The sequence below is a fragment of the Oncorhynchus clarkii genome, unplaced genomic scaffold (assembly GCF_045791955.1).
Source record: "Oncorhynchus clarkii lewisi isolate Uvic-CL-2024 unplaced genomic scaffold, UVic_Ocla_1.0 unplaced_contig_13482_pilon_pilon, whole genome shotgun sequence".
In the NCBI taxonomy this organism is placed as follows: domain Eukaryota; kingdom Metazoa; phylum Chordata; class Actinopteri; order Salmoniformes; family Salmonidae; genus Oncorhynchus; species Oncorhynchus clarkii.
Window position 1 is genome coordinate 34,599 of NW_027258659.1, and position 23,017 is coordinate 57,615.

The 23,017-nt window shown below is 41.4% G+C and overlaps 1 protein-coding gene across 4 annotated transcripts in view; it reads right to left on the reverse strand.

Moving 5' to 3' along the window:
• LOC139398025 (PTB domain-containing engulfment adapter protein 1-like) overlaps positions 1 to 20,580 on the reverse strand; it is a 50,065-nt gene extending 29,485 nt beyond the window's left edge. Inside the window, exons 1-2 of one of the 4 annotated variants that reach the window (XR_011631305.1) lie at positions 20,170 to 20,577; positions 2,020 to 2,108 (exon numbers count right to left, since the gene is read on the reverse strand). The gene's annotated coding sequence lies outside the window, so the exon portion shown is untranslated. Of the gene's footprint in view, positions 1 to 2,019; positions 2,109 to 20,169 lie in introns of all 4 variants that reach the window. The other 3 variants (XM_071144276.1, XM_071144275.1, XR_011631306.1) reach the window with 3 other exon arrangements.
• Positions 20,581 to 23,017: the final 2,437 nt, after the last annotated feature.

The window sequence follows — 23,017 nt, forward strand, 5'->3', positions numbered from 1 at the left end:
ACATGCATAGTTAGAAAACCCATTGACGGAATAAATTGTCATAATTGAAGAGAAATCAAAGACATCGGTTGGTTTTCTCAAACACTTTTCACCCAAGTGTTAGTCATCAAGAAAATGTTCTCACATATGCAAGTATCCTAAATTCCACTGGGGTCAAATGTATATTTAGTCTCCCATTGACATCAATGCCTGACTAAGTGAAAATTCAGCTTAGACGGAAGTTAGGATTTAGCCTCTACTGTCTACTCAAATGATGATCCAGACACTTCTTGGAAACGAATGTGTGACCTAGGAAGACAACAACAGTGTGTGTCCATCAGGGACCCATTCTGACTAATGAAGGCTATTAGATTCATAGTTACTCCCAGAGAGGTACTCAGAACCCCCTTAAAGGGGCAATCTGCAGTTGGAACAATTGTTACAACACCACTGTTTTGGTAAAAAGGCTGAGGGATAGGGCTGGAAACTGCAGACTGCCCCTTTTAACTAACCTATTTTACTGTGCTCATTTATTAGCCAGATTAGAATAGCATTCATACTAATTACTTGGACTGCGTCTCAAACGGCATCCTATTCCTTATATAGTGCACTACTATTGACCAGAGCCCTATGGGACACAACCTTACTTTAGTCATGAGGAAATTCCAAATCTGATTGGCAGTTTCAAGTGCCGGGTGCGAGGCGGCTGTTTCAAACACTATGGCCCGTTTTCTTTTCTCTTCTCCTTTCTGATAGGTTATGTGGCAATGGTTGTCATGGGTTGGAGGGGGAAGTGTAGTTCTGTTGTTTTGGGGTGGCGTGTGCCTTTATGCTATGTGAAGTTGAGCAATGTGAAGTTGATTTGAGGCCATGACTGATGTCTGCCGCTCTCAAAGTTCTTGAGCTAGTCGTTTCGTTGCTTTGTAGAGACGTGTGTGTGTGTGTGTGTGTGTGTGTGTGTGTGTGTGTGTGTGTGTGTGTGTGTGTGTGTGTGTGTGTGTGTGAGAGACGACAAGACAAAGCACTCTAGTATAATGAGGCAGGTCTATAAATCTCACTGAGTGATTCCCGGTGAACCGTTTAAGGCTTAAACCCTTTTTAATAATTTCACTCTAATCTTCATGGCTGTTTTTGCATGATAAGGACTTTTACCCACGGAATACCAGACCGAGACATTCATAATGTGACCATATTTTACTGTCAAGCATTGATTTCCTAGGGGAAGTGGTTCTCTCAGAGGCTGAGAAAATACAAGCCCTCGAGGGCAAGGACAGACTAAACTAAGTTTAAAACTATGGTCCTGCTTTTTACTTCCAGTGGATAAGAAAAAGAGAGAAAGAAAGAAAGAAAGAGAAGGAGAGAAAGAAAATAGAGAACTTTGCAAGTTCAGTACTCTCTGAGAAACATTTGTCAAAGCCGAAGATGGCACTGTTAAGACTTATTTTTCTAACCAAGGGAGAACATATCCCAGCTATACCATTACTATAAGACATACTCAGCTCCTTGACCTTGGTATTAATGTTGCACATACTGTACCGGATTGCAAATAAATAAAGACCTGTATGTCGGATCTTAAATTTGAGACTGTTTGCTAAAGCAGGAAAAAAAAAATCCTTCAACAAGAGGAAATGTGAATTATTATGTGGATTATAATTCATGGACATTTTTGTAGGGGTTGATAAATTTAAAGTCTTAAATTTAAAAGTGGAAATTAAACTTCAGAAGCCTTTTTAAATCTCAAATACACTGTTAGTTTTAAATGTCATGCAATGGAGCAAAGTTCTCCTTGAAAAGGGTGATCAAATTACAATCCCACATCTGTAGCACATACTGCATGTGACCAATCAGGGAACATGACAGGACTAAAGAATGCTCACTAACTGACACACTCAACAGAGCTCCATTTGGAACAGTATTGTGTTACCTGTCCTTTACACCTGCAATACGTTTCCATTATCATGTAGAAGAACAGGAGTGGTCCTGTACCTTTATGAAATGTTCAGGGAACAACATGTTGTGACGAGAGGAAGATGAATGTACCTTCTTGGTTTGGATTTGTGTGTCTGGAACCCACTAGTAGTGTCTGTCACTCATCTATCCTCCCCTCTGACTCATCAGTTCCCTCTCTCCTGTTGAGAGAAAAACAGAGGAAGTATTGATTATCATCCCCATGATGATTACGAAGGATCTTCTCATGGTAACCGTACATTATTATAATATGACATCTCTTTAAGGCATAAAATATTGGAAGATTATGACTACAAATTGGAAGAACACATTTTTATATTAGACAAGGCTCTAATCATCTGCATCTATATTGCTCCACGGATTCAAACATGAAGCATAATAGGTTATGCAATATTGGTATATACAGTAGTGTATCATAGTATACTATGGAGTAGAGAGTATAAAGCCCCCTGACATTGTTTCTATAACCAATACTGATGGAGTAATGGTATTTTCTCCATTTCTCTCCCAGGGAAAATAACACACATCAAATCCCAACTGAGATTTGGCTCCTGGAACATTTTCCTTCCATTAGAATATAATGTGCATCACCACAGCAACCTGACAGCCCACACTACAACAGTAAATGGCTTAACCTTTTCCCCTTATAGATATTCAACCAATGAACATACAGAACCAAAAATAGGATAGAACTTGAAGATGGGAGGGAGAAAGATTTTTATTTAAAGGAGAGGAAGAGAGAACAAGAAAGAAAGAAAAAGAGAGAAAGAGAAAAAGAGAAAGAGGACGAGGTTGAGGGAAAGCTGCTATAGGGAACATATGGCCCCCCTACAGGATCTATAATATGGCACGTTGCCCATTTCAAAGACAAAACTCTCAGAAACATTTAACGGTGCTTATCCATACAGTATAAATGATACGTTCACAATGTCCCTTAGGACACGTCTCAGTAATGTGAAAACAGGGCTGGTGTTCATATCATCATCTTCTGACAGGACACTTGACAGTTATTTGCATGACAAGCTTAAAAGACAAAAACAGGCTAAGGCTCACTATCCCCTTCTCCTGACATACCCATCATTTAGCTTGTGTGTGATGGAAGATACATTAGACATTTCTCATAGCTGTATACATTCTAACACTCTTAATGGAGCGTATGGTTTTTAAGGCAGTGAGAAATTATTTGTGTGTCCATTCGATCAATCAGGCAGCAATGCAAGTTAACAGGGTTGCACTGTGGAGAGAGAAATGACTGGCTCCATCTTCGTTTCTTCTTTATGTGTATTCTGCCACACATTCTACATGGGAGGAATCTGATCCAGAAACCTGTTGTCCTGGAGCACATTCTACATGGGAGGAATCTGATCCAGAAACCTGTTGTCCTGGAGCACATTCTACATGGGAGGAATCTGATCCAGAAACCTGTTGTCCTGGAGCACATTCTACATGGGAGGAATCTGATCCAGAAACCTGTTGTCCTGGAGCACATTCACATGGGAGGAATCTACAGAAACCTGTTGTTCTGGAGCACATTCTACATGGGTCCTGATCCAGAAAGTCCTGGAGCACCTTCTACATGGGAGGAATCTGATCCAGAAACCTGTTGTCCTGGAGCACATTCTACATGGGAGGGAATCTGATCCAGAAACCTGTTGTCCTGGAGCACATTCTACATGGGAGGAATCTGATCCAGAAACCTGTTGTTCTGGAGCACATTCTACATGGGAGGGAATCTGATCCAGAAACCTGTTGTTCTGGAGCACATTCTACATGGGAGGGAATCTGATCCAGAAACCTGTTGTCCTGGAGCACCTTCTACATGGGAGGAATCTGATCCAGAAACCTGTTGTCCTGGAGCACATTCTAAATGGGAGGGAATCTGATCCAGAAACCTGTTGTCCTGGAGCACATTCTACATGGGAGGAATCTGATCCAGAAACCTGTTGTCCTGGAGCACATTCTACATGGGAGGAATCTGATCCAGAAACCTGTTGTCCTGGAGCACATTCTACATGGGAGGAATCTGATCCAGAAACCTGTTGTCCTGGAGCACATTCTACATGAGAGGAATCTGATCCAGAAACCTGTTGTCCTGGAGCACATTCTACATGGGAGGGAATCTGATCCAGAAACCTGTTGTCCTGGAGCACATTCTACATGGGAGGAAACTGATCCAGAAACCTGTTGTCCTGGAGCACATTCTACATGGGAGGAATCTGATCCAGAAACCTGTTGTCCTGGAGCACATTCTACATGGGAGGAATCTGATCCAGAAACCTGTTGTCCTGGAGCGCATTCTACATGGGAGGAAACTGATCCAGAAACCTGTTGTTCTGGAGCACATTCTACATGGGAGGAATCTGATCCAGAAACCTGTTGTCCTGGAGCACATTCTACATGGGAGGAATCTGATCCAGAAACCTGTTGTTCTGGAGCACATTCTACATGGGAGGAATCTGATCCAGAAACCTGTTGTCCTGGAGCACATTCTACATGGGAGGAATCTGATCCAGAAACCTGTTGTCCTGGAGCACATTCTACATGGGAGGAATCTGATCCAGAAACCTGTTGTCCTGGAGCACATTCTACATGGGAGGAATCTGATCCAGAAACCTGTTGTTCTGGAGCACATTCTACATGGGAGGGAATCTGATCCAGAAACCTGTTGTCCTGGAGCACCTTCTACATGGGAGGGAATCTGATCCAGAAACCTGTTGTCCTGGAGCACCTTCTACATGGGAGGGAATCTGATCCAGAAACCTGTTGTCCTGGTTAAGCAATGTCTCTGTTGATGTTGTTTAAAAGTATGAATCACTCAGTCGAATAAATATGATATAATAGAACAGCAGTCTGCGTAAGTGTGTCTGTGTAAGTGTGTCTGTGTAAGTGTGTGTATGGGTTGGATGTGTAGTGCGAGGTCAAATAGTCTCTAAGGTGCAGGTCTGTGCAGGCAGACAGCTAGGATTATCTGTTCAGCAGTCTGATGGCCTGGTGGTAGAAGCTAGAGGTCGACTGATTCATCGGAATGGCCGATTAATTAGGGCCGATTTCAAGCTTTCATAACAATCGGAAATCGGTCATTTTGGGAGACGATTTGCCCTTTTTTTTCTTTTTTTTTACACCTTCATTTAATATTTATTTAACTGGGCAAGTCAGTTAAGAACATTCTTATTTTCAACGACGGCCTAGAAATGGTGGGTTAACTGCCTCGTTCAGGGGCAGAACGACAGATTTTCACCTTGTCAGCTCAGGGGATCCAGTCTTGCAACCTTACAGTTAACTAGTCCAACGCAATAACGACCTACCTCTCTCTCGTTGCACTCCACAAGGAGACTGATTGCCTGTTACGCAAATGCAGTAAGCCAAGGTAAGTTGCTAGCTAGCATTAAACTTATCTTATAAAAAACAATCAATCATAATCACTAGTTAACTACACATGGTTGATGATATTACTAGATATTCTCTAGCGTGTCCTGTGTTGCATATAATCTGACTGAGCATACAAGCATCTAACTATCTGACTGAGCGGTGGTAGGCAGAAGCAGGCGTGTAAACATTCATTCAAACAGAACTCTTGTGCGTTTTGCCAGCAGCGCTTCGTTGTGCGTCAAGCATTGCGCTGTTTACGACTTGAGGCTGGTGTAACCGAAGTGAAATGGCTGGCTAGTTAGCGCGCGCTACTCGCTCTGAGCCTTGGGGTGGTTGTTTCCCTTGCTCTGCATGGGTAACGCTGCTTCGATGTGGTGGCTGTTGTCGTTGTGTTGCTGGTTCGATCCCAGGGAGGAGCGAGGAGAGGGACGGAAGCTATACCGTTACACTGGCAATACTAAAGTGACTATAAGAACATCCAATAGTCAACGGTTAATTAAATACAAATGGTATAGAGGGAAATAGTTCTATAATTCCTATAATAACTACAACCTAAAACGTATTACCTGGGAATATTGAAGACTCATTTAAAAAGGAACCACCAGATTTCATATGTTCTCATGTTCTGAGCAAGGAACGTTAACGTTAGCTTTCTTACAGAGCACATATTGCACTTTTACTTTCTTCTCCAACACTTTGTTTTTGCATTATTTAAACCAAATTGAACATGTTTCATTATTTGGAGCACGCGCTCCAGCAGGTGTATCTCACCGATCATCCCTAAAGCCAACACCTCATTTGGCCGCCTTTCCTTCCAGTTCTCTGCTGCCTGTGACTGGAACGAATTGCAAAAATCGTTGAAGTTGGAGACTTTTATCTCCCTCACCAACTTCAAACATCTGCTATCTGAGCAGCTAACCGATCGCTGCAGCTGTACATAGTCCTTTGGTAAATAGCCCACCCAATTTACCTACCTCATACCCATACTGTTTTTATTTATTTACTTTTCTGCTCTTTTGCACACCAGTATCTCTACCTGCACATGACCATCTGATCATTTATCACTCCAGTGTTAATCTGCTAAATTGTAATTATTCGCCTACCTCCTCATGCCTTTTGCACACAATATATATATAGACTTTTTCTACTGTGTTATTGACTTGTTTATTGTTTACTCCATGTGTAACTCTGTGTTGTTGTCTGTTCACACTGCTATGCTTTATCTTTTTATTTTATTTTTATTTTTTTTATTTCACCTTTATTTAACCAGGTAGGCTAGTTGAGAACAAGTTCTCATTTACAACTGCGACCTGGCCAAATAAAGGTGAAATTAAAAAAATAAAAAATAAACTTGAGGCTAAATTGATTTTATTGATGTATTATATTAAGTTAAAATAAGTCTTCATTCAGTATTGTTGTAATTGTCATTATTACAAATACATATATATTTTTTTAATTGTCCGATTAATCGGTATCGGCGTTGAAAAATCATAATCGTTCGACCTCTAGTAGAAGCTGTCGTATCAGAGCCTGTTGGATCATCCACTCTCCCTCACACTCCAACATGGACCAGAACACTCCAGGCCCTGTGAATACCTGTATTGGTTTCCCTGTGCTGCATCTCTGAAAACAACAGCTCAGCACAGAGGACATTGGAGATCTAATTTTGCCAATTGAGACAAACCCTATCCCCGTTAAGACTGATCTGCAGTCCTCTGTCTGGAGTAGATAAGTCTGTGCCATCCCCCAAAGCCCTCCCTGTGGCCAGTACCATGTAACCTACCCAGCCAGGCCCGCTCCTTGTACCCAGTCAACCCCCTTAGGGGACCACTGGAAACACACCCAGCCAGGCCCTCTCCCTATAGCCAGTCAACCCCCTCAGGGGACCCCTGGAAACACACTCAACCAGACCCTCTCTTTGCACCTTCTAACACACAAGTCTCTAATTTAAAATGGCAAAACTGTCTATTTCTTGACAGATGAATAGTTCTGGACAGAAAATTCCCTTTTAATAAATGTAATTGGATGGTGCAAGTCAGAGAAAAACTTTAGGTACACTTCTGTATGACAAATAGTGTTTTGCCTGAGCCGTTCTAGACATAACTGATCGATTACCCACGTCACCTGATGACAGTCAAGATAAGTTGAAGCAGAGACTTTAAGGGAAGAAATACTGCTTCAAAATACCTAACATTGAACCTGCAGGCAGAGTATTTACAGACTGACAGGAAAAGAGAATAGTTGTTTATTTTACAGAGTGTGTGAGTAATATGGGTTCACCCCCTGGCCCAGCTCAACCCTAAACCTAGCTTCATGTCCACACCCTGGTTCAACCCTAAACCTAGCTTCATGTCCACACCCCAGCTCAACCCTAAACCTAGCTTCATGTCCACACCCTGGTTCAACCCTAAACCTAGCTTCATGTCCACACCCTGGTTCAACCCTAAACCTAGCTTCATGTCCACACCCTGGTTCAACCCTAAACCTAGCTTCATGTCCACGCCCCAGCTCAACCCTAAACCTAGCTTCATGTCCACGCCCCAGCTCAACCCTAAACCTAGCTTCATGTCCACACCCCAGCTCAACCCTAAACCTAGCTTCATGTCCACACCCCAGCTCAACCCCAAACCTAGCTTCATGTCCACACCCCAGCTCAACCCTAAACCTAGCTTCATGTCCACGCCCCAGCTCAACCCTAAACCTAGCTTCATGTCCACACCCCAGCTCAACCCCAAACCTAGCTTCATGTCCACACCCCAGCTCAACCCTAAACCTAGCTTCATGTCCACACCCCAGCTCAACCCTAAACCTAGCTTCATGTCCACGCCCCAGCTCAACCCTCCACACCCCAGCTCAACCCTAAAACCTAGCTCAACCCTAAACCTAGCTTCATGTCCACACCCCAGCTCAACCCTAAACCTAGCTTCATGTCCACGCCCCAGCTCAACCCTAAACCTAGCTTCATGTCCACACCCCAGCTCAACCCTAAACCTAGCTTCATGTCCACACCCCAGCTCAACCCTAAACCTAGCTTCATGTCCACACCCCAGCTCAACCCTAAACCTAGCTTCATGTCCACACCCCAACTCAACCCTAAACCTAGCTTCATGTCCACACCCCAGCTCAACCCTAAACCTAGCTTCATGTCCACACCCCAGCTCAACCCTAAACCTAGCTTCATGTCCACACCCCAGCTCAACCCTAAACCTAGCTTCATGTCCACACCCCAGCTCAACCCTAAACCTAGCTTCATGTACACACCCCAACTCAACCCTAAACCTAGCTTCATGTCCACACCCCAGCTCAACCCTAAACCTAGCTTCATGTACACACCCCAGCTCAACCCTAAACCTAGCTTCATGTCCACACCCCAACTCAACCCTAAACCTAGCTTCATGTCCACACCCCAGCTCAACCCTAAACCTAGCTTCATGTACACACCCCAACTCAACCCTAAACCTAGCTTCATGTCCACACCCCAACTCAACCCTAAACCTAGCTTCATGTACACACCCCAACTCAACCCTAAACCTAGCTTCATGTACACACCCCAACTCAACCCTAAACCTAGCTTCATGTCCACACCCCAGCTCAACCCTAAACCCCATGTACACACCCCAACTCAACCCTAAACCTAGCTTCATGTCCACACCCCAGCTCAACCCTAAACCTAGCTTCATGTCCACACCCCAGCTCAACCCTAAACCTAGCTTCATGTCCACACCCCACAACCCTAAACCTAGCTTCATGTACACACCCCAGCTCAACCCTAAACCTAGCTTCATGTACACACCCCAGCTCAACCCTAAACCTAGCTTCATGTCCACACCCCAGCTCAACCCTAAACCTAGCTTCATGTCCACACCCCAGCTCAACCCTAAACCTAGCTTCATGTCCACACCCCAGCTCAACCCTAAACCTAGCTTCATGTCCACACCCCGGCTCAACCCTGAACCTAGCTTCATGTACACACCCCAACTCAACCCTAAACCTAGCTTCATGTCCACACCCTGGTTCAACCCTGAACCTAGCTTCATGTCCACACCCCAGCTCAACCCTAAACCTAGCAATAACCCTAACTTTCCTGAATTATCCCTTTCTCTTACAATGATGATTCATAAGCCACCTTAAAACATTGACCAATGACAAGTAAGATATTCAAAACAGGATTTATGATCATGTCTAGAGCATTGGAAAGAGTGTCTGGTTTTGTAGAGATTGACCTATATTTCCACTGTTAAGCACTGTTAATAACAATAATATAAAACCCTCTCTAAGCAGTCGGGGTGGGGGCGACACACCAAACAATGAAAATATTGTTTCTCGCCTTTGTTACCAAATGTAGGTCAATTATCTTGACGAATGGTGTTTGGCCAGTTATACTGGAATATAAAGTACTTGTATTGTTGTATGTAGACTATTTAGGGGGATTATATTACATGTCTATTATGCAAACTAATATTTCCTCATTAATATTCAATCCAGATATAAGCATTGAGGAGACCAATCAATATGCCAGACATGTCATACCGGTCTTGTCTAGATGAGCAATAAAGAGGATTCTACAGTAAGGTAGCACTGTGAGGGAAACTAGGGCTATATATAGCTCTGGATTTATCCACACAATAGATTTATATTTTCCTTATAAAAGCTAACTAAGATAAAACTGTAGCTTCACCAGGTCATTCATCTCTGTGCCTACATAACACAGCGTTGGTCGCTTCCTTTGTCTTCTCCAGCCACAATGCATTTCCATAACACATTTACTACAGAGATGACAGCTTTATTATGCTATCATATCTCGGTAATGCAGTTCCTTCCCGCTCCAGCCGAATATCCATCACGCATAAACTCACCACTCTGGTCAGAGAGAGGACAGGAAAATACAAACAATTCAAAAGTAGGAGCGAGAGAGAACCCCTTATTGGCCTGTACGTATGCCACAAGGACTCATGTTTCAGTTATACTGTAGTGTATAACTGCAGCAGGAACACGACAGAAACCCATTGAGGGGGAAGGAGGACTGTAACATTGAGCTCCTAATGGATGCCAAGGCTCCAACCATAGCCCTATTCCAGCCCCTGCTATCTAGCTCCTGCAAACACCAAGCTCAACTAAGCCCGTTACCACGACAATCACACAGCAGATTCCATACACAAGGCTTCCACTGGCCTGAACAGTCACACATTCCAAATCCAACAATGCCTTAGAACCCAGCGGATTCCGCGCTGGAATACATTGAGACTGACGGAAAACAGCCAACGAGATCAAAGGAGAAGTGCTCTGTTTGAGCAGTGTTCTGTGTTCTCTGTTGGACATACTGTACCTCCTGTAATCTACATGCACTGAAAACACACCATATTTCCATCAACCCATCTCAATATAGATTCGATGGTAAAGTTAGTAGTGGGACAGTGGATGTCATGTTCATTTAGTGAAAAACAGCAGCAAATAGCCTACAAGAAGTGATGACTAACTATGTGTTCATTAGCCTACACGGTTTTCTGCTAATCGATGTGATTTTGTTTCACACAATCTCTGTCTGTACATGAGGTTAATTCTCTGGCTGGGCAAATAAGTTGGTGGTATAGCTCTGTATGCTCATCTATCACTGATCAGAAACATTTAGCATGCAATAATGTAGCCTAAATCAAGCGTAAGCCTATTATTTTGCTCGATAGCGTAAAGGCAACTCCAAAAGCCTGCAGAGGTTGTGAAATATGAACATGAGATTCACATACTTTTTAAAATATAGATTGCTATTACTAATCCGATCAAAAAAGAATGGGCTTGCCTTGGGCTCTGTTTCGAAATATCCCTTTTTTACATGACAGCGGTTACACACTTTTTTACATGACAGCGGTTACACACGTTTTTTACATGACAACGGTTACACACTTTTTTACATGACAACGGTTACACACTTTTTTACATGACAACGGTTACACACTTTTTTACATGACAACGGTTACACACTTTTTTACATGACAACGGTTACACACTTTTTTACATGACAACGGTTACACACTTTTTTACATGACAACGGTTACACACGTTTTTACATGACAACGGTTACACACGTTTTGACATGACAACGGTTACACACGTTTTTACATGACAACGGTTACACACGTTTTTACATGACAACGGTTACACACTTTTTTACATGACAACGGTTACACACTTTTTTACATGACAACGGTTACACACGTTTTTATATGACAACGGTTACACACGTTTTTATATGACAACGGTTACACACGTTGCTGTGAGGGAAGTTGTGGGGAAAATATGAGTAGTATTTTATTCTGTTATATTTCATTATATTCTTACTACAAAATATGTGTGTTGACTGTGATCCAGTCGGTGTGTCTTGTCTATTTATTGAACAAAATAATAACTATTGATTTCATTCTATTTGGATGTAACAGACTCAAAATATGTGTGTGTTGACTGTGATCCAGTCGGTGTGTCTTGTCTATTTATTGAACAAAATAATAACTATTGATTTCATTCTATTTGGATGTAACAAACTCAAAATATGGCATTCTATTGTTATGAAAATACATTTTATTAGTCTTGTGTTTCTTAGGACCTGCCTAAACAAATTCATGGTGTATACAGTGTTCAATGGATTTATTAAAATAGATGCCCACCCACATCTGTACACCACAAACACCACTATAACCACCACCACAGAGGTATAAAAGGTATATGCAGGCAAGAATGTGGTAAAAATGGGCCTGTTTGTAAGAGATTCATATAAACCTTGCCCAATTTTTTTTTTTACAGACAAAATACCGTAAATCCTATGTGAAAGCAGTATATGAGACTATTGTGAAACATTACCAAGCCACCGATATCCATTAACTGGATCAAAGCACACAGACAGGCCATGATAAGATGGATTTTATATCCTGTGGTAGACAGGCATATAGGATTTTGGTTCAAATCAGACCCAAGTCCCATTTCTGTCAGCCCCCGGAAATCCCTTCCTGTTTCTCCAACGCGAAAGGAAATTGAGCAACACGCACACCGCCCAGTCTAAAACAAGCATTGTAATTGCTGAGATACTGATCTGGTATATCACGTAATGTCCTATTTTATTAACAGAATAACAGATCTAATCATTCATTAATACAAATACAGCACTGTGAAGTCATTTGATCTATTTTAGACCTGCCCATATCTCAACATTACCCTGGTCTGTGTCCACACACTGCCAAGCTATGGCTATTGAAGTGCACCCTCAGTGTTTTTCTGTGAAGCAGTGGTCCCCACCCAGTGTTGCAAACAGAGGTCTGGGTGAGGTGGGTGCTGGGAGATACACTATATACCCAAAAGTATGAGGACACCACTTCAAATTAGTGGATTTGGCTATTTCAGCTACACCCGTTGCTTATAGGTGTATACATATCAAGCACACAGCCATGCAATCTCCATAGACAAACATTGACAGCAGAATGGCCTTACTGAAGAGCTCAGTGACTTTCAACGTGGCACCGTCATAGGATGCCACCTTTCCAACAAGTCTTTAGTCAAATTTCTGCCCTGCTAGAGCTGCCTCGATCAACTGTAAGTGCTGTTATTGTGAAGTGGAAACGTCTTGGAGTAACAACGGCTCAGACGCAAAGTGGTAGGCCACACAAGCTCACAGAACGGGACCCGCCGAGTGCTGAAGCGCTTAGTGTGTAAAAATCGTCTGTCCTCAGTTGCAACACTCACTACCGAGGTATAAACTGCCTCTGTAAGCAACGTCAGCACACAAGCTGTTCGTCGGGAGCTTCATGAAATGGGTTTCCATGGCCGAGCAGCCGCACACAAGCCTAAGATCACCATGCACAATGCCAAGTGTCGGCTGGAGTGGTGTAAAGCTCGCCGCCACTGGACTCTGGAGCAGTGGAAACGTGTTTTCTGGAGTGATGAATCACGCTTCATCATCTGGCAGTCCAACGGACAAATCTGGGTTTGGCGGATGCCTGAAGAACGCTACCTGCCCCAATGCATAGTGCCAACTGTAAAGTTTGGTGGAGGAGGAACAACAATGGTCTGGGGCTGTTTTCATGGTTCGGGCTAGTCCCCTTAGTTCCAGTGAAGGGAAATCTTAACGCTACAGCATACAATGATATTCTAGATTATTCCTGTACTTCCAACTTCATGGCAACAGTTTGGTGAAGGCACTTTCCTGTTTCAGCATGACAATGCCCACTGTGCACAAAGTGAGGTCCATACAGAAATGGTTTGTTGAGATCGGTGAGGAAGAATTTCACTGGCCTGTACAGAGCCCTGACCTCTGTTCCAACAGCTAGTGGAAAACCTTCCCAGAAGAGTGGAGGCTGTTATAGCAGCAAAAGGGGGGAACCATCTCCATATTAATGCCCACAATTTTAGAATGAGATGTTCGAGAACACATTGAACTGACCCTAGATCAGTTCTCTACCCAGATCCCAACCTAAAAGCCCTCCTCGCTCCTCAGGCAGAGGGGAATCCAATCAGAGCACTCTGGTCTAAGGTCAGCTTTTTCCCAATCATTAAAGTTCAACATTCCTAGGTCATCATATGTGCTTCAAAGAGAAGTTGCACTCTAATGAACGGGTCTTGGATCAGAGCCCCCTCTGCCGAGATCCTACATTAAACCACTGGGGGCTAAACGTAAATATCTCCTGCACCTGGAGAACTACTGCAACACTGGATGAAACATCATTGTACTTCAGACTCCCAAGTACTGTGTCTGGCCCCTTAGAGTTCCTTTCTACAACACTAGTACATCATATTCACATGACTCAGCTCAAGGGTGAACTTGTTTTGTTCCTCTTCCCCGAGTGTCCTAGAGAAGTGATCCATTGTGCTCTGCCATCCATCTGGCCATGTCTCCATTTGAAGTACCTTTTTACTTTTCTTCAGCATTTGATGCAGGGGTAGAATGTGTATCAAAGAAAGAAGGTATTCACCTTGATACGGTAGAAACTAGAGCAATATTAGTCTGGTTAGGATCATCATGATACAGTAGAAACTAGAGTAATATTAGTCTGGTTAGGATCATCATGATACAGTAGAAACTAGAGTAATATTAGTCTGGTTAGGATCATCATGATACAGTAGAAACTAGAGTAATATTAGTCTGGTTAGGATCATCATGATACTGTAGAAACTAGAGTAATATTAGTCTGGTTAGGATCATCATGATACAGTAGAAACTAGAGTAATATTAGTCTGGTTAGGATCATCATGATACAGTAGAAACTAGAGCAATATTAGTCTTGTTAGGATCATCATGATACGGTAGAAACTAGAGCAATATTAGTCTGGTTAGGATCATCATGATACAGTAGAAACTAGAGTAATATTAGTCTGGTTAGGATCATCATGATACTGTAGAAACTAGAGTAATATTAGTCTGGTTAGGATCACCATGATACAGTAGAAACTAGAGTAATATTAGTCTTGTTAGGATCATCATGATACAGTAGAAACTAGAGTAATATTAGTCTGGTTAGGATCATCATGATACAGTAGAAACTAGAGCAATATTAGTCTGGTTAGGATCATCATGATACAGTAGAAACTAGAGCAATATTAGTCTTGTTAGGATCATCATGATACGGTAGAAACTAGAGCAATATTCGTCTGGTTAGGATCATCATGATACAGTAGAAACTAGAGCAATATTAGTCTGGTTAGGATCATCATGATACAGTAGAAACTAGAGCAATATTAGTTTGGTTAGGATCACCATGATACAGTAGAAACTAGAGTAATATTAGTCTGGTTAGGATCACCATGATACAGTAGAAACTAGAGCAATATTAGTCTGGTTAGGATCATCATGATACAGTAGAAACTAGAGTAATATTAGTCTGGTTAGGATCATCATGATACAGTAGAAACTAGAGCAATATTAGTCTGGTTAGGATCACCATGATACAGTAGAAACTAGAGTAATATTAGTCTGGTTAGGATCACCATGATACAGTAGAAACTAGAGTAATATTAGTCTGGTTAGGATCATCATGATACAGTAGAAACTAGAGCAATATTAGTCTGGTTAGGATCACCATGATACAGTAGAAACTAGAGCAATATTAGTCTGGTTAGGATCATCATGATACGGTAGAAACTAGAGTAATATTAGTCTGGTTAGGATCATCATGATACAGTAGAAACTAGAGTAATATTAGTCTGATTAGGATCACCATGATACAGTAGAAACTAGAGCAACATTAGTCTGGTTAGGATCATCATGATACAGTAGAAACTAGAGTAATATTAGTCTGGTTAGGATCATCATGATACAGTAGAAACTAGAGTAATATTAGTCTGGTTAGGATCATCATGATACAGTAGAAACTAGAGTAATATTAGTCTGGTTAGGATCATCATGATACAGTAGAAACTAGAGTAATATTAGTCTGGTTAGGATCATCATGATACAGTAGAAACTAGAGCATTATTAGTCTTGTTAGAATGATATGAGTCAAAGGAGGGCAGGATTTGGGGTTTCAGGCTTTTCCACTCAAACAATATGGCTGACCTGTTTAGACGAAAAGCCAATTGGATTACAGCAAAGTGGGACCACAGACTCAATACGCTCACTAACAAAACAATTACAACTGTTCTTCACAACAATATAAAACAAGATTGAAGCCAGTTTTATGTTTTACCATGACTTCTCGCTCTGTCAACATTTCCATTTCATTTGTTTTCTCTGCTTACTTTGGGACACGGGTCTTTTTAGCCACCTCTACGCAGATCAATTGGGTTATTTAAATCATTAATCTGTGTGTGTCATAGGAAGGACACCTGCCAAACCAAAGCAATGAGGTGATTAATGTGCTTCTGCCTCAGGAGAGAATTATGACTGAGCAGTGTACAGGGACTCACTATACCATGAGGATGAATTAGATCATTATACTGGTGACTGGAAACAACCAATATTAAAGAGCTCATTTCTCCTTCATTTGGTTGTTTTAATGTTAAGTGTGTTCCAATTTAAAATGCACTTCAAATAAAGATTTGATTTGACGCATTCTCTTGATTTGATTGATTAAGGACAGAGTAGTAGAACAATAGTATTGTGCTCATACCTCATTGACAACTATGGTCGAGACTGAGAGAAAGCAACATTATTCACCATTATAAACTGGGTGGTTCGAGCACCGGAATGCTGATTGGCTGACAGCCGTGGTATATCAGACCGTATGCCACGGGTATGTCAAAACATTTATTTTTACTGCTCTAATTACGTTGGTAACCAGTTTATAATAGCAATAAGGCACCTCGGGGGTTTATGGTATATGGCCAATATACCACGGCTAAGGGCTGTCTCCAGGCACTCCCCGCGTTGCTTCGTGAAAAGAGCAGCCCTTGGTCATGGTATATTATCCATATATCACATCCCCTCATGCCTTATTGCTTAATTACTGCATGTTAGTTCCTCCAATATTAAAAACTTATATATATATCTTATCTTTTATGATCGAAACAATGTTTATGTATGAAAAGTATGCGTAAGAAAACACTATGCACACGCTACACACACAGTTCCTCATTGTGTATTGCATAAATGTTACACTTCTGACTTCTGGAGCACATCAGTCGATATACTGTCTCCCAGACAGTGAAATAGGTGCATGACAGTGAAGTTGGCCCACTGTGGAATTCAAGTGGAATTCAAATCTAATTCAAAGCACTCACTGGGAAACCCAACATAGTCGCATAAGATAATTGGAAAACGACATCCAATTCCATTCATGCATGGATGGTGAACAAGTCCAGTCTAAACACGCCTTGTATTTCCCTAAAGGAAGGTCAGTGTGGAGCCACAGTGTTCTGGGGACTCAATCAAATCGCTGCAGAGTTTGTCTTTATTTACAGAATTCGTTTTAAAGGCAATGAGCTTTGAGCCTGGAGTGTGTACTTTAAAAAAAGTTTATTAGATTTGTTTTGAACTTTGATTTCATTTGATTTCTTTAACTTTAAATAACTGTTTAAACTGACCATTTTCAAAAGAACTTGCAGCAGTCTCCATAATGAATGAGTGAAGGCAGTTCAGGCGTTTTTAATGAGATGCTGCCGCCATTAAAACAAGTCAATTCATGAATGAGAAATGTCCCATTTTGTGCTGCTCATTTTTTTAATCAATAAAGCTTTCCAATCAAGTGAAAAATGGAGATGAATAAATGTCTATAATTTATATGCAGAAGCATAATTCTCTCCAGACTCTAGAAAAAGCCAATCGCATAGAAATATAATCTATAGATCATATTTCTATGGCCAGTCACAAATCGTTCTATATGAGCAAAGAATTAAATATTATAACTTGAGTATTGAGTCTGAATTAACAGCGCTGTGTGATGTCAATCTTTTTAAAACTTTTAAAACTTTTAACAAAATGTTGAAACAAATCACTCAGAGATATAGGTACTGCTGACTAACACGAGCCACATCTTTCCAATCAGGAAAAAACAGATTCAAGCACACAGAAATAGGCCTTCATGACCAAACAGTCTCAATACAAACTGATCTGATTCCATTTTCTCTGGGCTGAGTGACAAAATACTTTTCAGTGAGAAAGTGGTTTAATACAGGTGCTCATATTGGCAGCCGGCCAGACACTATCGAGCATCACTCTTTTACTATCAATCGTTTCAGGACGAGTCTCTCACCAGTCGACGTGACCAATTAATTAGCCTAAGCATCTTGATTATAGAGCATTGATCGCCAAACTGTACAGCAGCCCGTAATTAATATCAGTTTATGAAATAACACTTAATCAAGCTCAGCCAATTAAACCGCTATCCTTCTAATGAGAATGCCAAAACTACAGTATAGTAAAACCCTCAACAGCCTGCAAGTCCAGACAAGTATAATGGAGCTATGTGGTGTATTGCACCGTCAAAAACAGCATCCATTTACTGGTCTATGAAGTCCACCTTAATATGGAAGACATTAATGCTGTTACATAAAAGTAGAGAACCATAACTAGCCGGTATTACTATGGATTCACTTGAGTTGAAACTTCTTCACAGGGTGCTTAAGCTTCCTCCTGCTTTGAGAATCAATGTGTTCTGACAGCTGAGTAGGGTGCTGCTGTCAGACAGACTTGTGTGATGCTGATGCTTCTTCTCCTAGAGAGCAGCAGGTAGAGCCAGCAACATCAGAATCCCCACAGGAAGTAGGAAGGAGCCTCAGGTAAAAGGTCACTACAACCCCTGGGAGATGCCTGGAAATGTCTGTTTGTAGAGGGCAGGTGGATTGACGTCTCCGTGGTCAGGACAGACCACGAAGCAAACGAGGGGTTTAATTTGACAGTGATGCGCTAACCAAGCAGCATGGGATTGCCCTAGCCACCGCTTCAGGTTCACTTGAGCCTTAGAGTACTGCTAATGATTATAAAGAGAGGAGAAACAGGGATCCAGCAGCAGGTGCCATCCTCAGCACAAGACAAAGCAGAGCACTGATTCCATGTGACAGTGAGGGCTGTACGAACAGTGGCAGCATACAATATCTGTAAATAAATGTAGAGTCCAGTGCTTGTCTGAGTTTTCTGCTGTTATCAATAACTCCTTGTAGCCTAATTGTCTGATCAATTGGCCATAGAGCCAGCTCACTAAACTAAGTTTATTCGGAACCAGTTGCTGATTAAAAAAGGTAAAAACTAGACTTAGCCAGGCTTAGGCTGGGTTTCTGTATAAGCACTGCTGATGTAAAAAGGGCTTTGTAAATACATTTGATTGATTGACACATGTGTGGTCCATGTGGACTCCAGCAAAGCATGAGCTGCATCAGAGTCATGCGTGGCTTGCATCAACAAAGTGAAATTCGGCAGCTTTAGAGAGGGGAGCATTTAACGTGGTTAGGTTTGAAATTGGAGAAGCAGCACTGTCTATTAGTGTGTATAGAGTGCAGGACTGTTATAGATATCAGCTATCACAGCATGGTGCTGCAAAGCTCCATGTCTAGAGCAGAAAAAAAACTCTTCATTATCATTTACTCTTTTTGCATTTGTCCTGCAGGCTGTTTTAACTTCTGCTATAAAGCCTTGTTCTTGGGGTTAAAGAGGACATTCTCATTGGGTGAATACAATTCAGGGAACATCTTCTAATTCAAGCTCTTGCCTCAAGCATAACTTTTATCATCACGGGCCAGCTCTGCTTCAGTCTAACAATGGGGAAGAGAGACACTTAAAACTCAACGTTTTGCTCTATTAAAATGTTGCGCAACACAATAACCCACAGTGACCTAGAATGGCCAGATCTGCTCACACACCAGTGTGCTGCACATTACAAACCTTGCTAAAAGGAAGATGCTCCCTTAATGTATTTAAGGTCTTTAAAAAACAACCTGTATTCAACATAGCCTATAGCTATTAAAACATTACACGTGACCCTTCTACAAATTAACCCCCTTTTCACTACAACGTTGTTTATTTTAACTCTGGCTGTTTACTCATTTGTAAATACTGAGTATTTAAAAATATATATTTTTAAATAAGCACGTGTGTAGCTCTTCTTAGAACGTGTCTGAAATCAGTCATGAAAAATCGCTTTAATGACACCTGCCATAGTTAGACAAATAAGAAAAGCAAAAACACAACGTAGCCTATTCCAGCAGAATCCATTCAGCAAGAAATCCCGGCATAACAAAAACAGTGAGTATATTAACGCAGCGCTGTCAAAAACAGCAGACATTCAGTTTAATCGAACCAGCAATGCAATGAAACAAAATTGCCATAACATCGTTAGTTATAGGCTAACTCATAGGAAAACTTAAAAGTCTGCACAAAAAGTAGCCTATGCATTCCCCCTTTTCCTAATAGGCTACAGAGAAAAGAGAGAGAAAACATTAACCCACCGAATGAAGTGAAAGATTCCTTGTTTTGTACGGTCTCCTTGTCGCCCAGCTCTCTCTCGTTCATGCACGGTTCTGTTCTGTCTCTATTCACAAACGCGGACGGCGCGCACCGCTTCTTGAAAAGTTTAGTGACGTCAACCCAAGTATTTAAAAATCCGCTATTCCGCTGCAATTGAACAACTTCCCATTTAAATTGATCGCGTACATAACATTATATCATGAAAAAATCGTTTGGGATTAAAACTTAAACTGATCATATGCTTTGATATTAGAAGATGATCTATTGTAGTCAAATATCTCTTTCTCTGGCAAAAAAATAACTTTTGTGATTTCAAAAAACATGGGAAGACTTCTAGCCTTTCTAAATAACTTGAGACAGAACAGTAGATTACAGCATTGCACAGCCCCAGCAGAGAAACAGTTGACATGATTGTTTATCACGGGCAGTGGCGACCCGTCATTCAGCGCAGGTGCAGCCCCATCTGTTTTATGCCCCACCTCTTTAGCTAAAACAATATTTATATATATATTTTTGTTGTCGCCTGTTTTGCATGTTATTTTGGCAGTAATACTAGTCACATATCAGTTTACAAACAATGTAAAAAATATATATATATAATTGAGTTAATAAAGCCTTTTTTACTTTCTTGAGTAAGGCAGCTCCAAAATGCAGGTGTTTCAGTCTAGCTCAGTGCTTTCTGTGGTGGTGGGAGGGGCAGCCAGCAGAACATACAGAGCATAGGGTTGGTAATGTTCTCTAGCTGCGCCGTGATTGGCTCAGTGTCCTGTCATTCATGGGGACACCACGTCACCAACAAATCTACAGGGTGAGCTCTAGAAATTCAAGCCCCTTTGGTGATGCCATAGATTTATATTAGAAATGCCCATCCAAGAAGGCTCAAGGTCACACATAAAATGACGTCAAATCATGTTATATCTACTGTAGCTTTGATTGTAATGATCAAATAGCAAGCTAGACAATCAGTCATCATCAGGAATCAAGTCGACAATCTACTGGCAAATCCTTTTCAATCATTGTCATATGAAGTGAAATGATAGATAAAACATATCGGTGCTCATCGGTCATTGGACATAAACATTACACAACAAGTTGGAAATCGTAAATTCAACAATGAGTGTTTTGGAAGGAATCAGTGGATAACTGTAAGTGTTGCAAAGCAATCACTAGCCTGCTATTCAGTGGAAAGGGTGTGTTTAAGGGTCTCTTTTCCAAACTTAAAATGATTGACATTCACATGCAACACCATGGTCCAGAAAAGGTTGAATACATTGGCCATGACTTCTGCCTCGTTCAAAATAAATGGAAATTCGGAACTGGGCAATCTCAGACTTCAGTGAGTTCAAGACAACTGGAAACATGGAAAATGACGAGCTCCGACTGGGAAAATACGTTTTGAACGGTCATCCAACTCGGAATTTCAAGTCGGGAACTCGGGCTCTTTCTAGAGCTCCGACTTCAAGATCACTGACGTCATGATTCAACCTTGTTTTTTTTCAGTTCCCAGTTGTCTTGAAAGCACCATAAATCCAGAGATGACATAAATCCAGTTAGATGACCAAATTTGCCCACAGGAAGGACCACCGCGCCACTTTGCTGTTCAAGTGAGCATAGCACAACAAAAATGTATTGTATGCTGCTGCATAAATTATGTAATATGCCAGGGAGATATGTATACTGTAGCTAAAAAAGTAATACTAAGTGTGTGTTGTGTAGTAAGCTGTTAGTAGCCCATGTGCCTCACCCTAATAATTTTGTCCTTTTCCCCCTCATAACATAGCCTACTGTTCTGACTTGGTGGTAGCCTGTTTTAGAGAAATGTCCTCATCAAATATTGTACGAGCTTTCACTGTCTGCTTATATGCCCCTTTTATTTATCCTACTGTTCTGACTTGGTGGTAGCCTGTTTTAGAGAAATGTCCTCATTGAATATTGTACAAGCTTTCACTGTCTGTATATGCCCCTTTTATTTATCCTGTGGCTCTGACTTGGTGTACAGGGAGAATACTGTAAGAACGGCCCTTGTTCTGAATTCTGTCGCTGTGCATTTCAGAAGTGCTAAACAGATAGTTATATTGACTACGTTCGTCCTAGCTAGCTCATTAATGTCTTAATCTAAATTAGGGATTGCCTCTTATCCGCTCATCATTCCCTTATGCCTGTCACGTTCTGACCTGTATTTCCTTTGTTTTGTATTTATTTAGTATGGTCAGGGCGTGAGTTGGGTGGGCAGTCTATGTTTGTTTTTCTATGTTTTGGGTTATTTCTATGTTTTGGCCCAGTATGGTTCTCAATCAGAGGCAGGTGTCATTAGTTGTCTCTGATTGAGAGTCATACTTAGGTAGCCTGGGTTTCACTGTGTGTTTGTGGGTGATTGTTCCTGTCTTTGTGTTTGTTGTCACCAGATAGGCTGTTTAGGTTTTCTCACATTTGTTGTTTTGTTAGTTTATTCATGTATAGTTTTCTTCATTAAAAACCATGAATAACCATCACGCTGCATTTTGGTCCGACTCTCCTTTACCTAAAGAAAACCGTTACAATGCCATAGTTTGTACATCTCAATTGTCAGTAGAAACCACATTTGTTTAAGCAAGTCAGCCATATCCGCTATGTTTTTTTAAAAGGCAATAAATGAGGCTGAATGAACTGTTTCACTGCCAGACAAGGTTCCGCTGAAAGACAGGTGTAGCGGTGGTTAGGTGTTGGGACTGCTGTTGGGACAGCTTCATATAGGTCCTAATAGTTTTTGGGCACTGTTTGTTACCGTTATTGTTCAATTAATTGTTTAGTGTTGTGTTGTGTAGTGGTTTTGCTGGCATGCATCCCCCC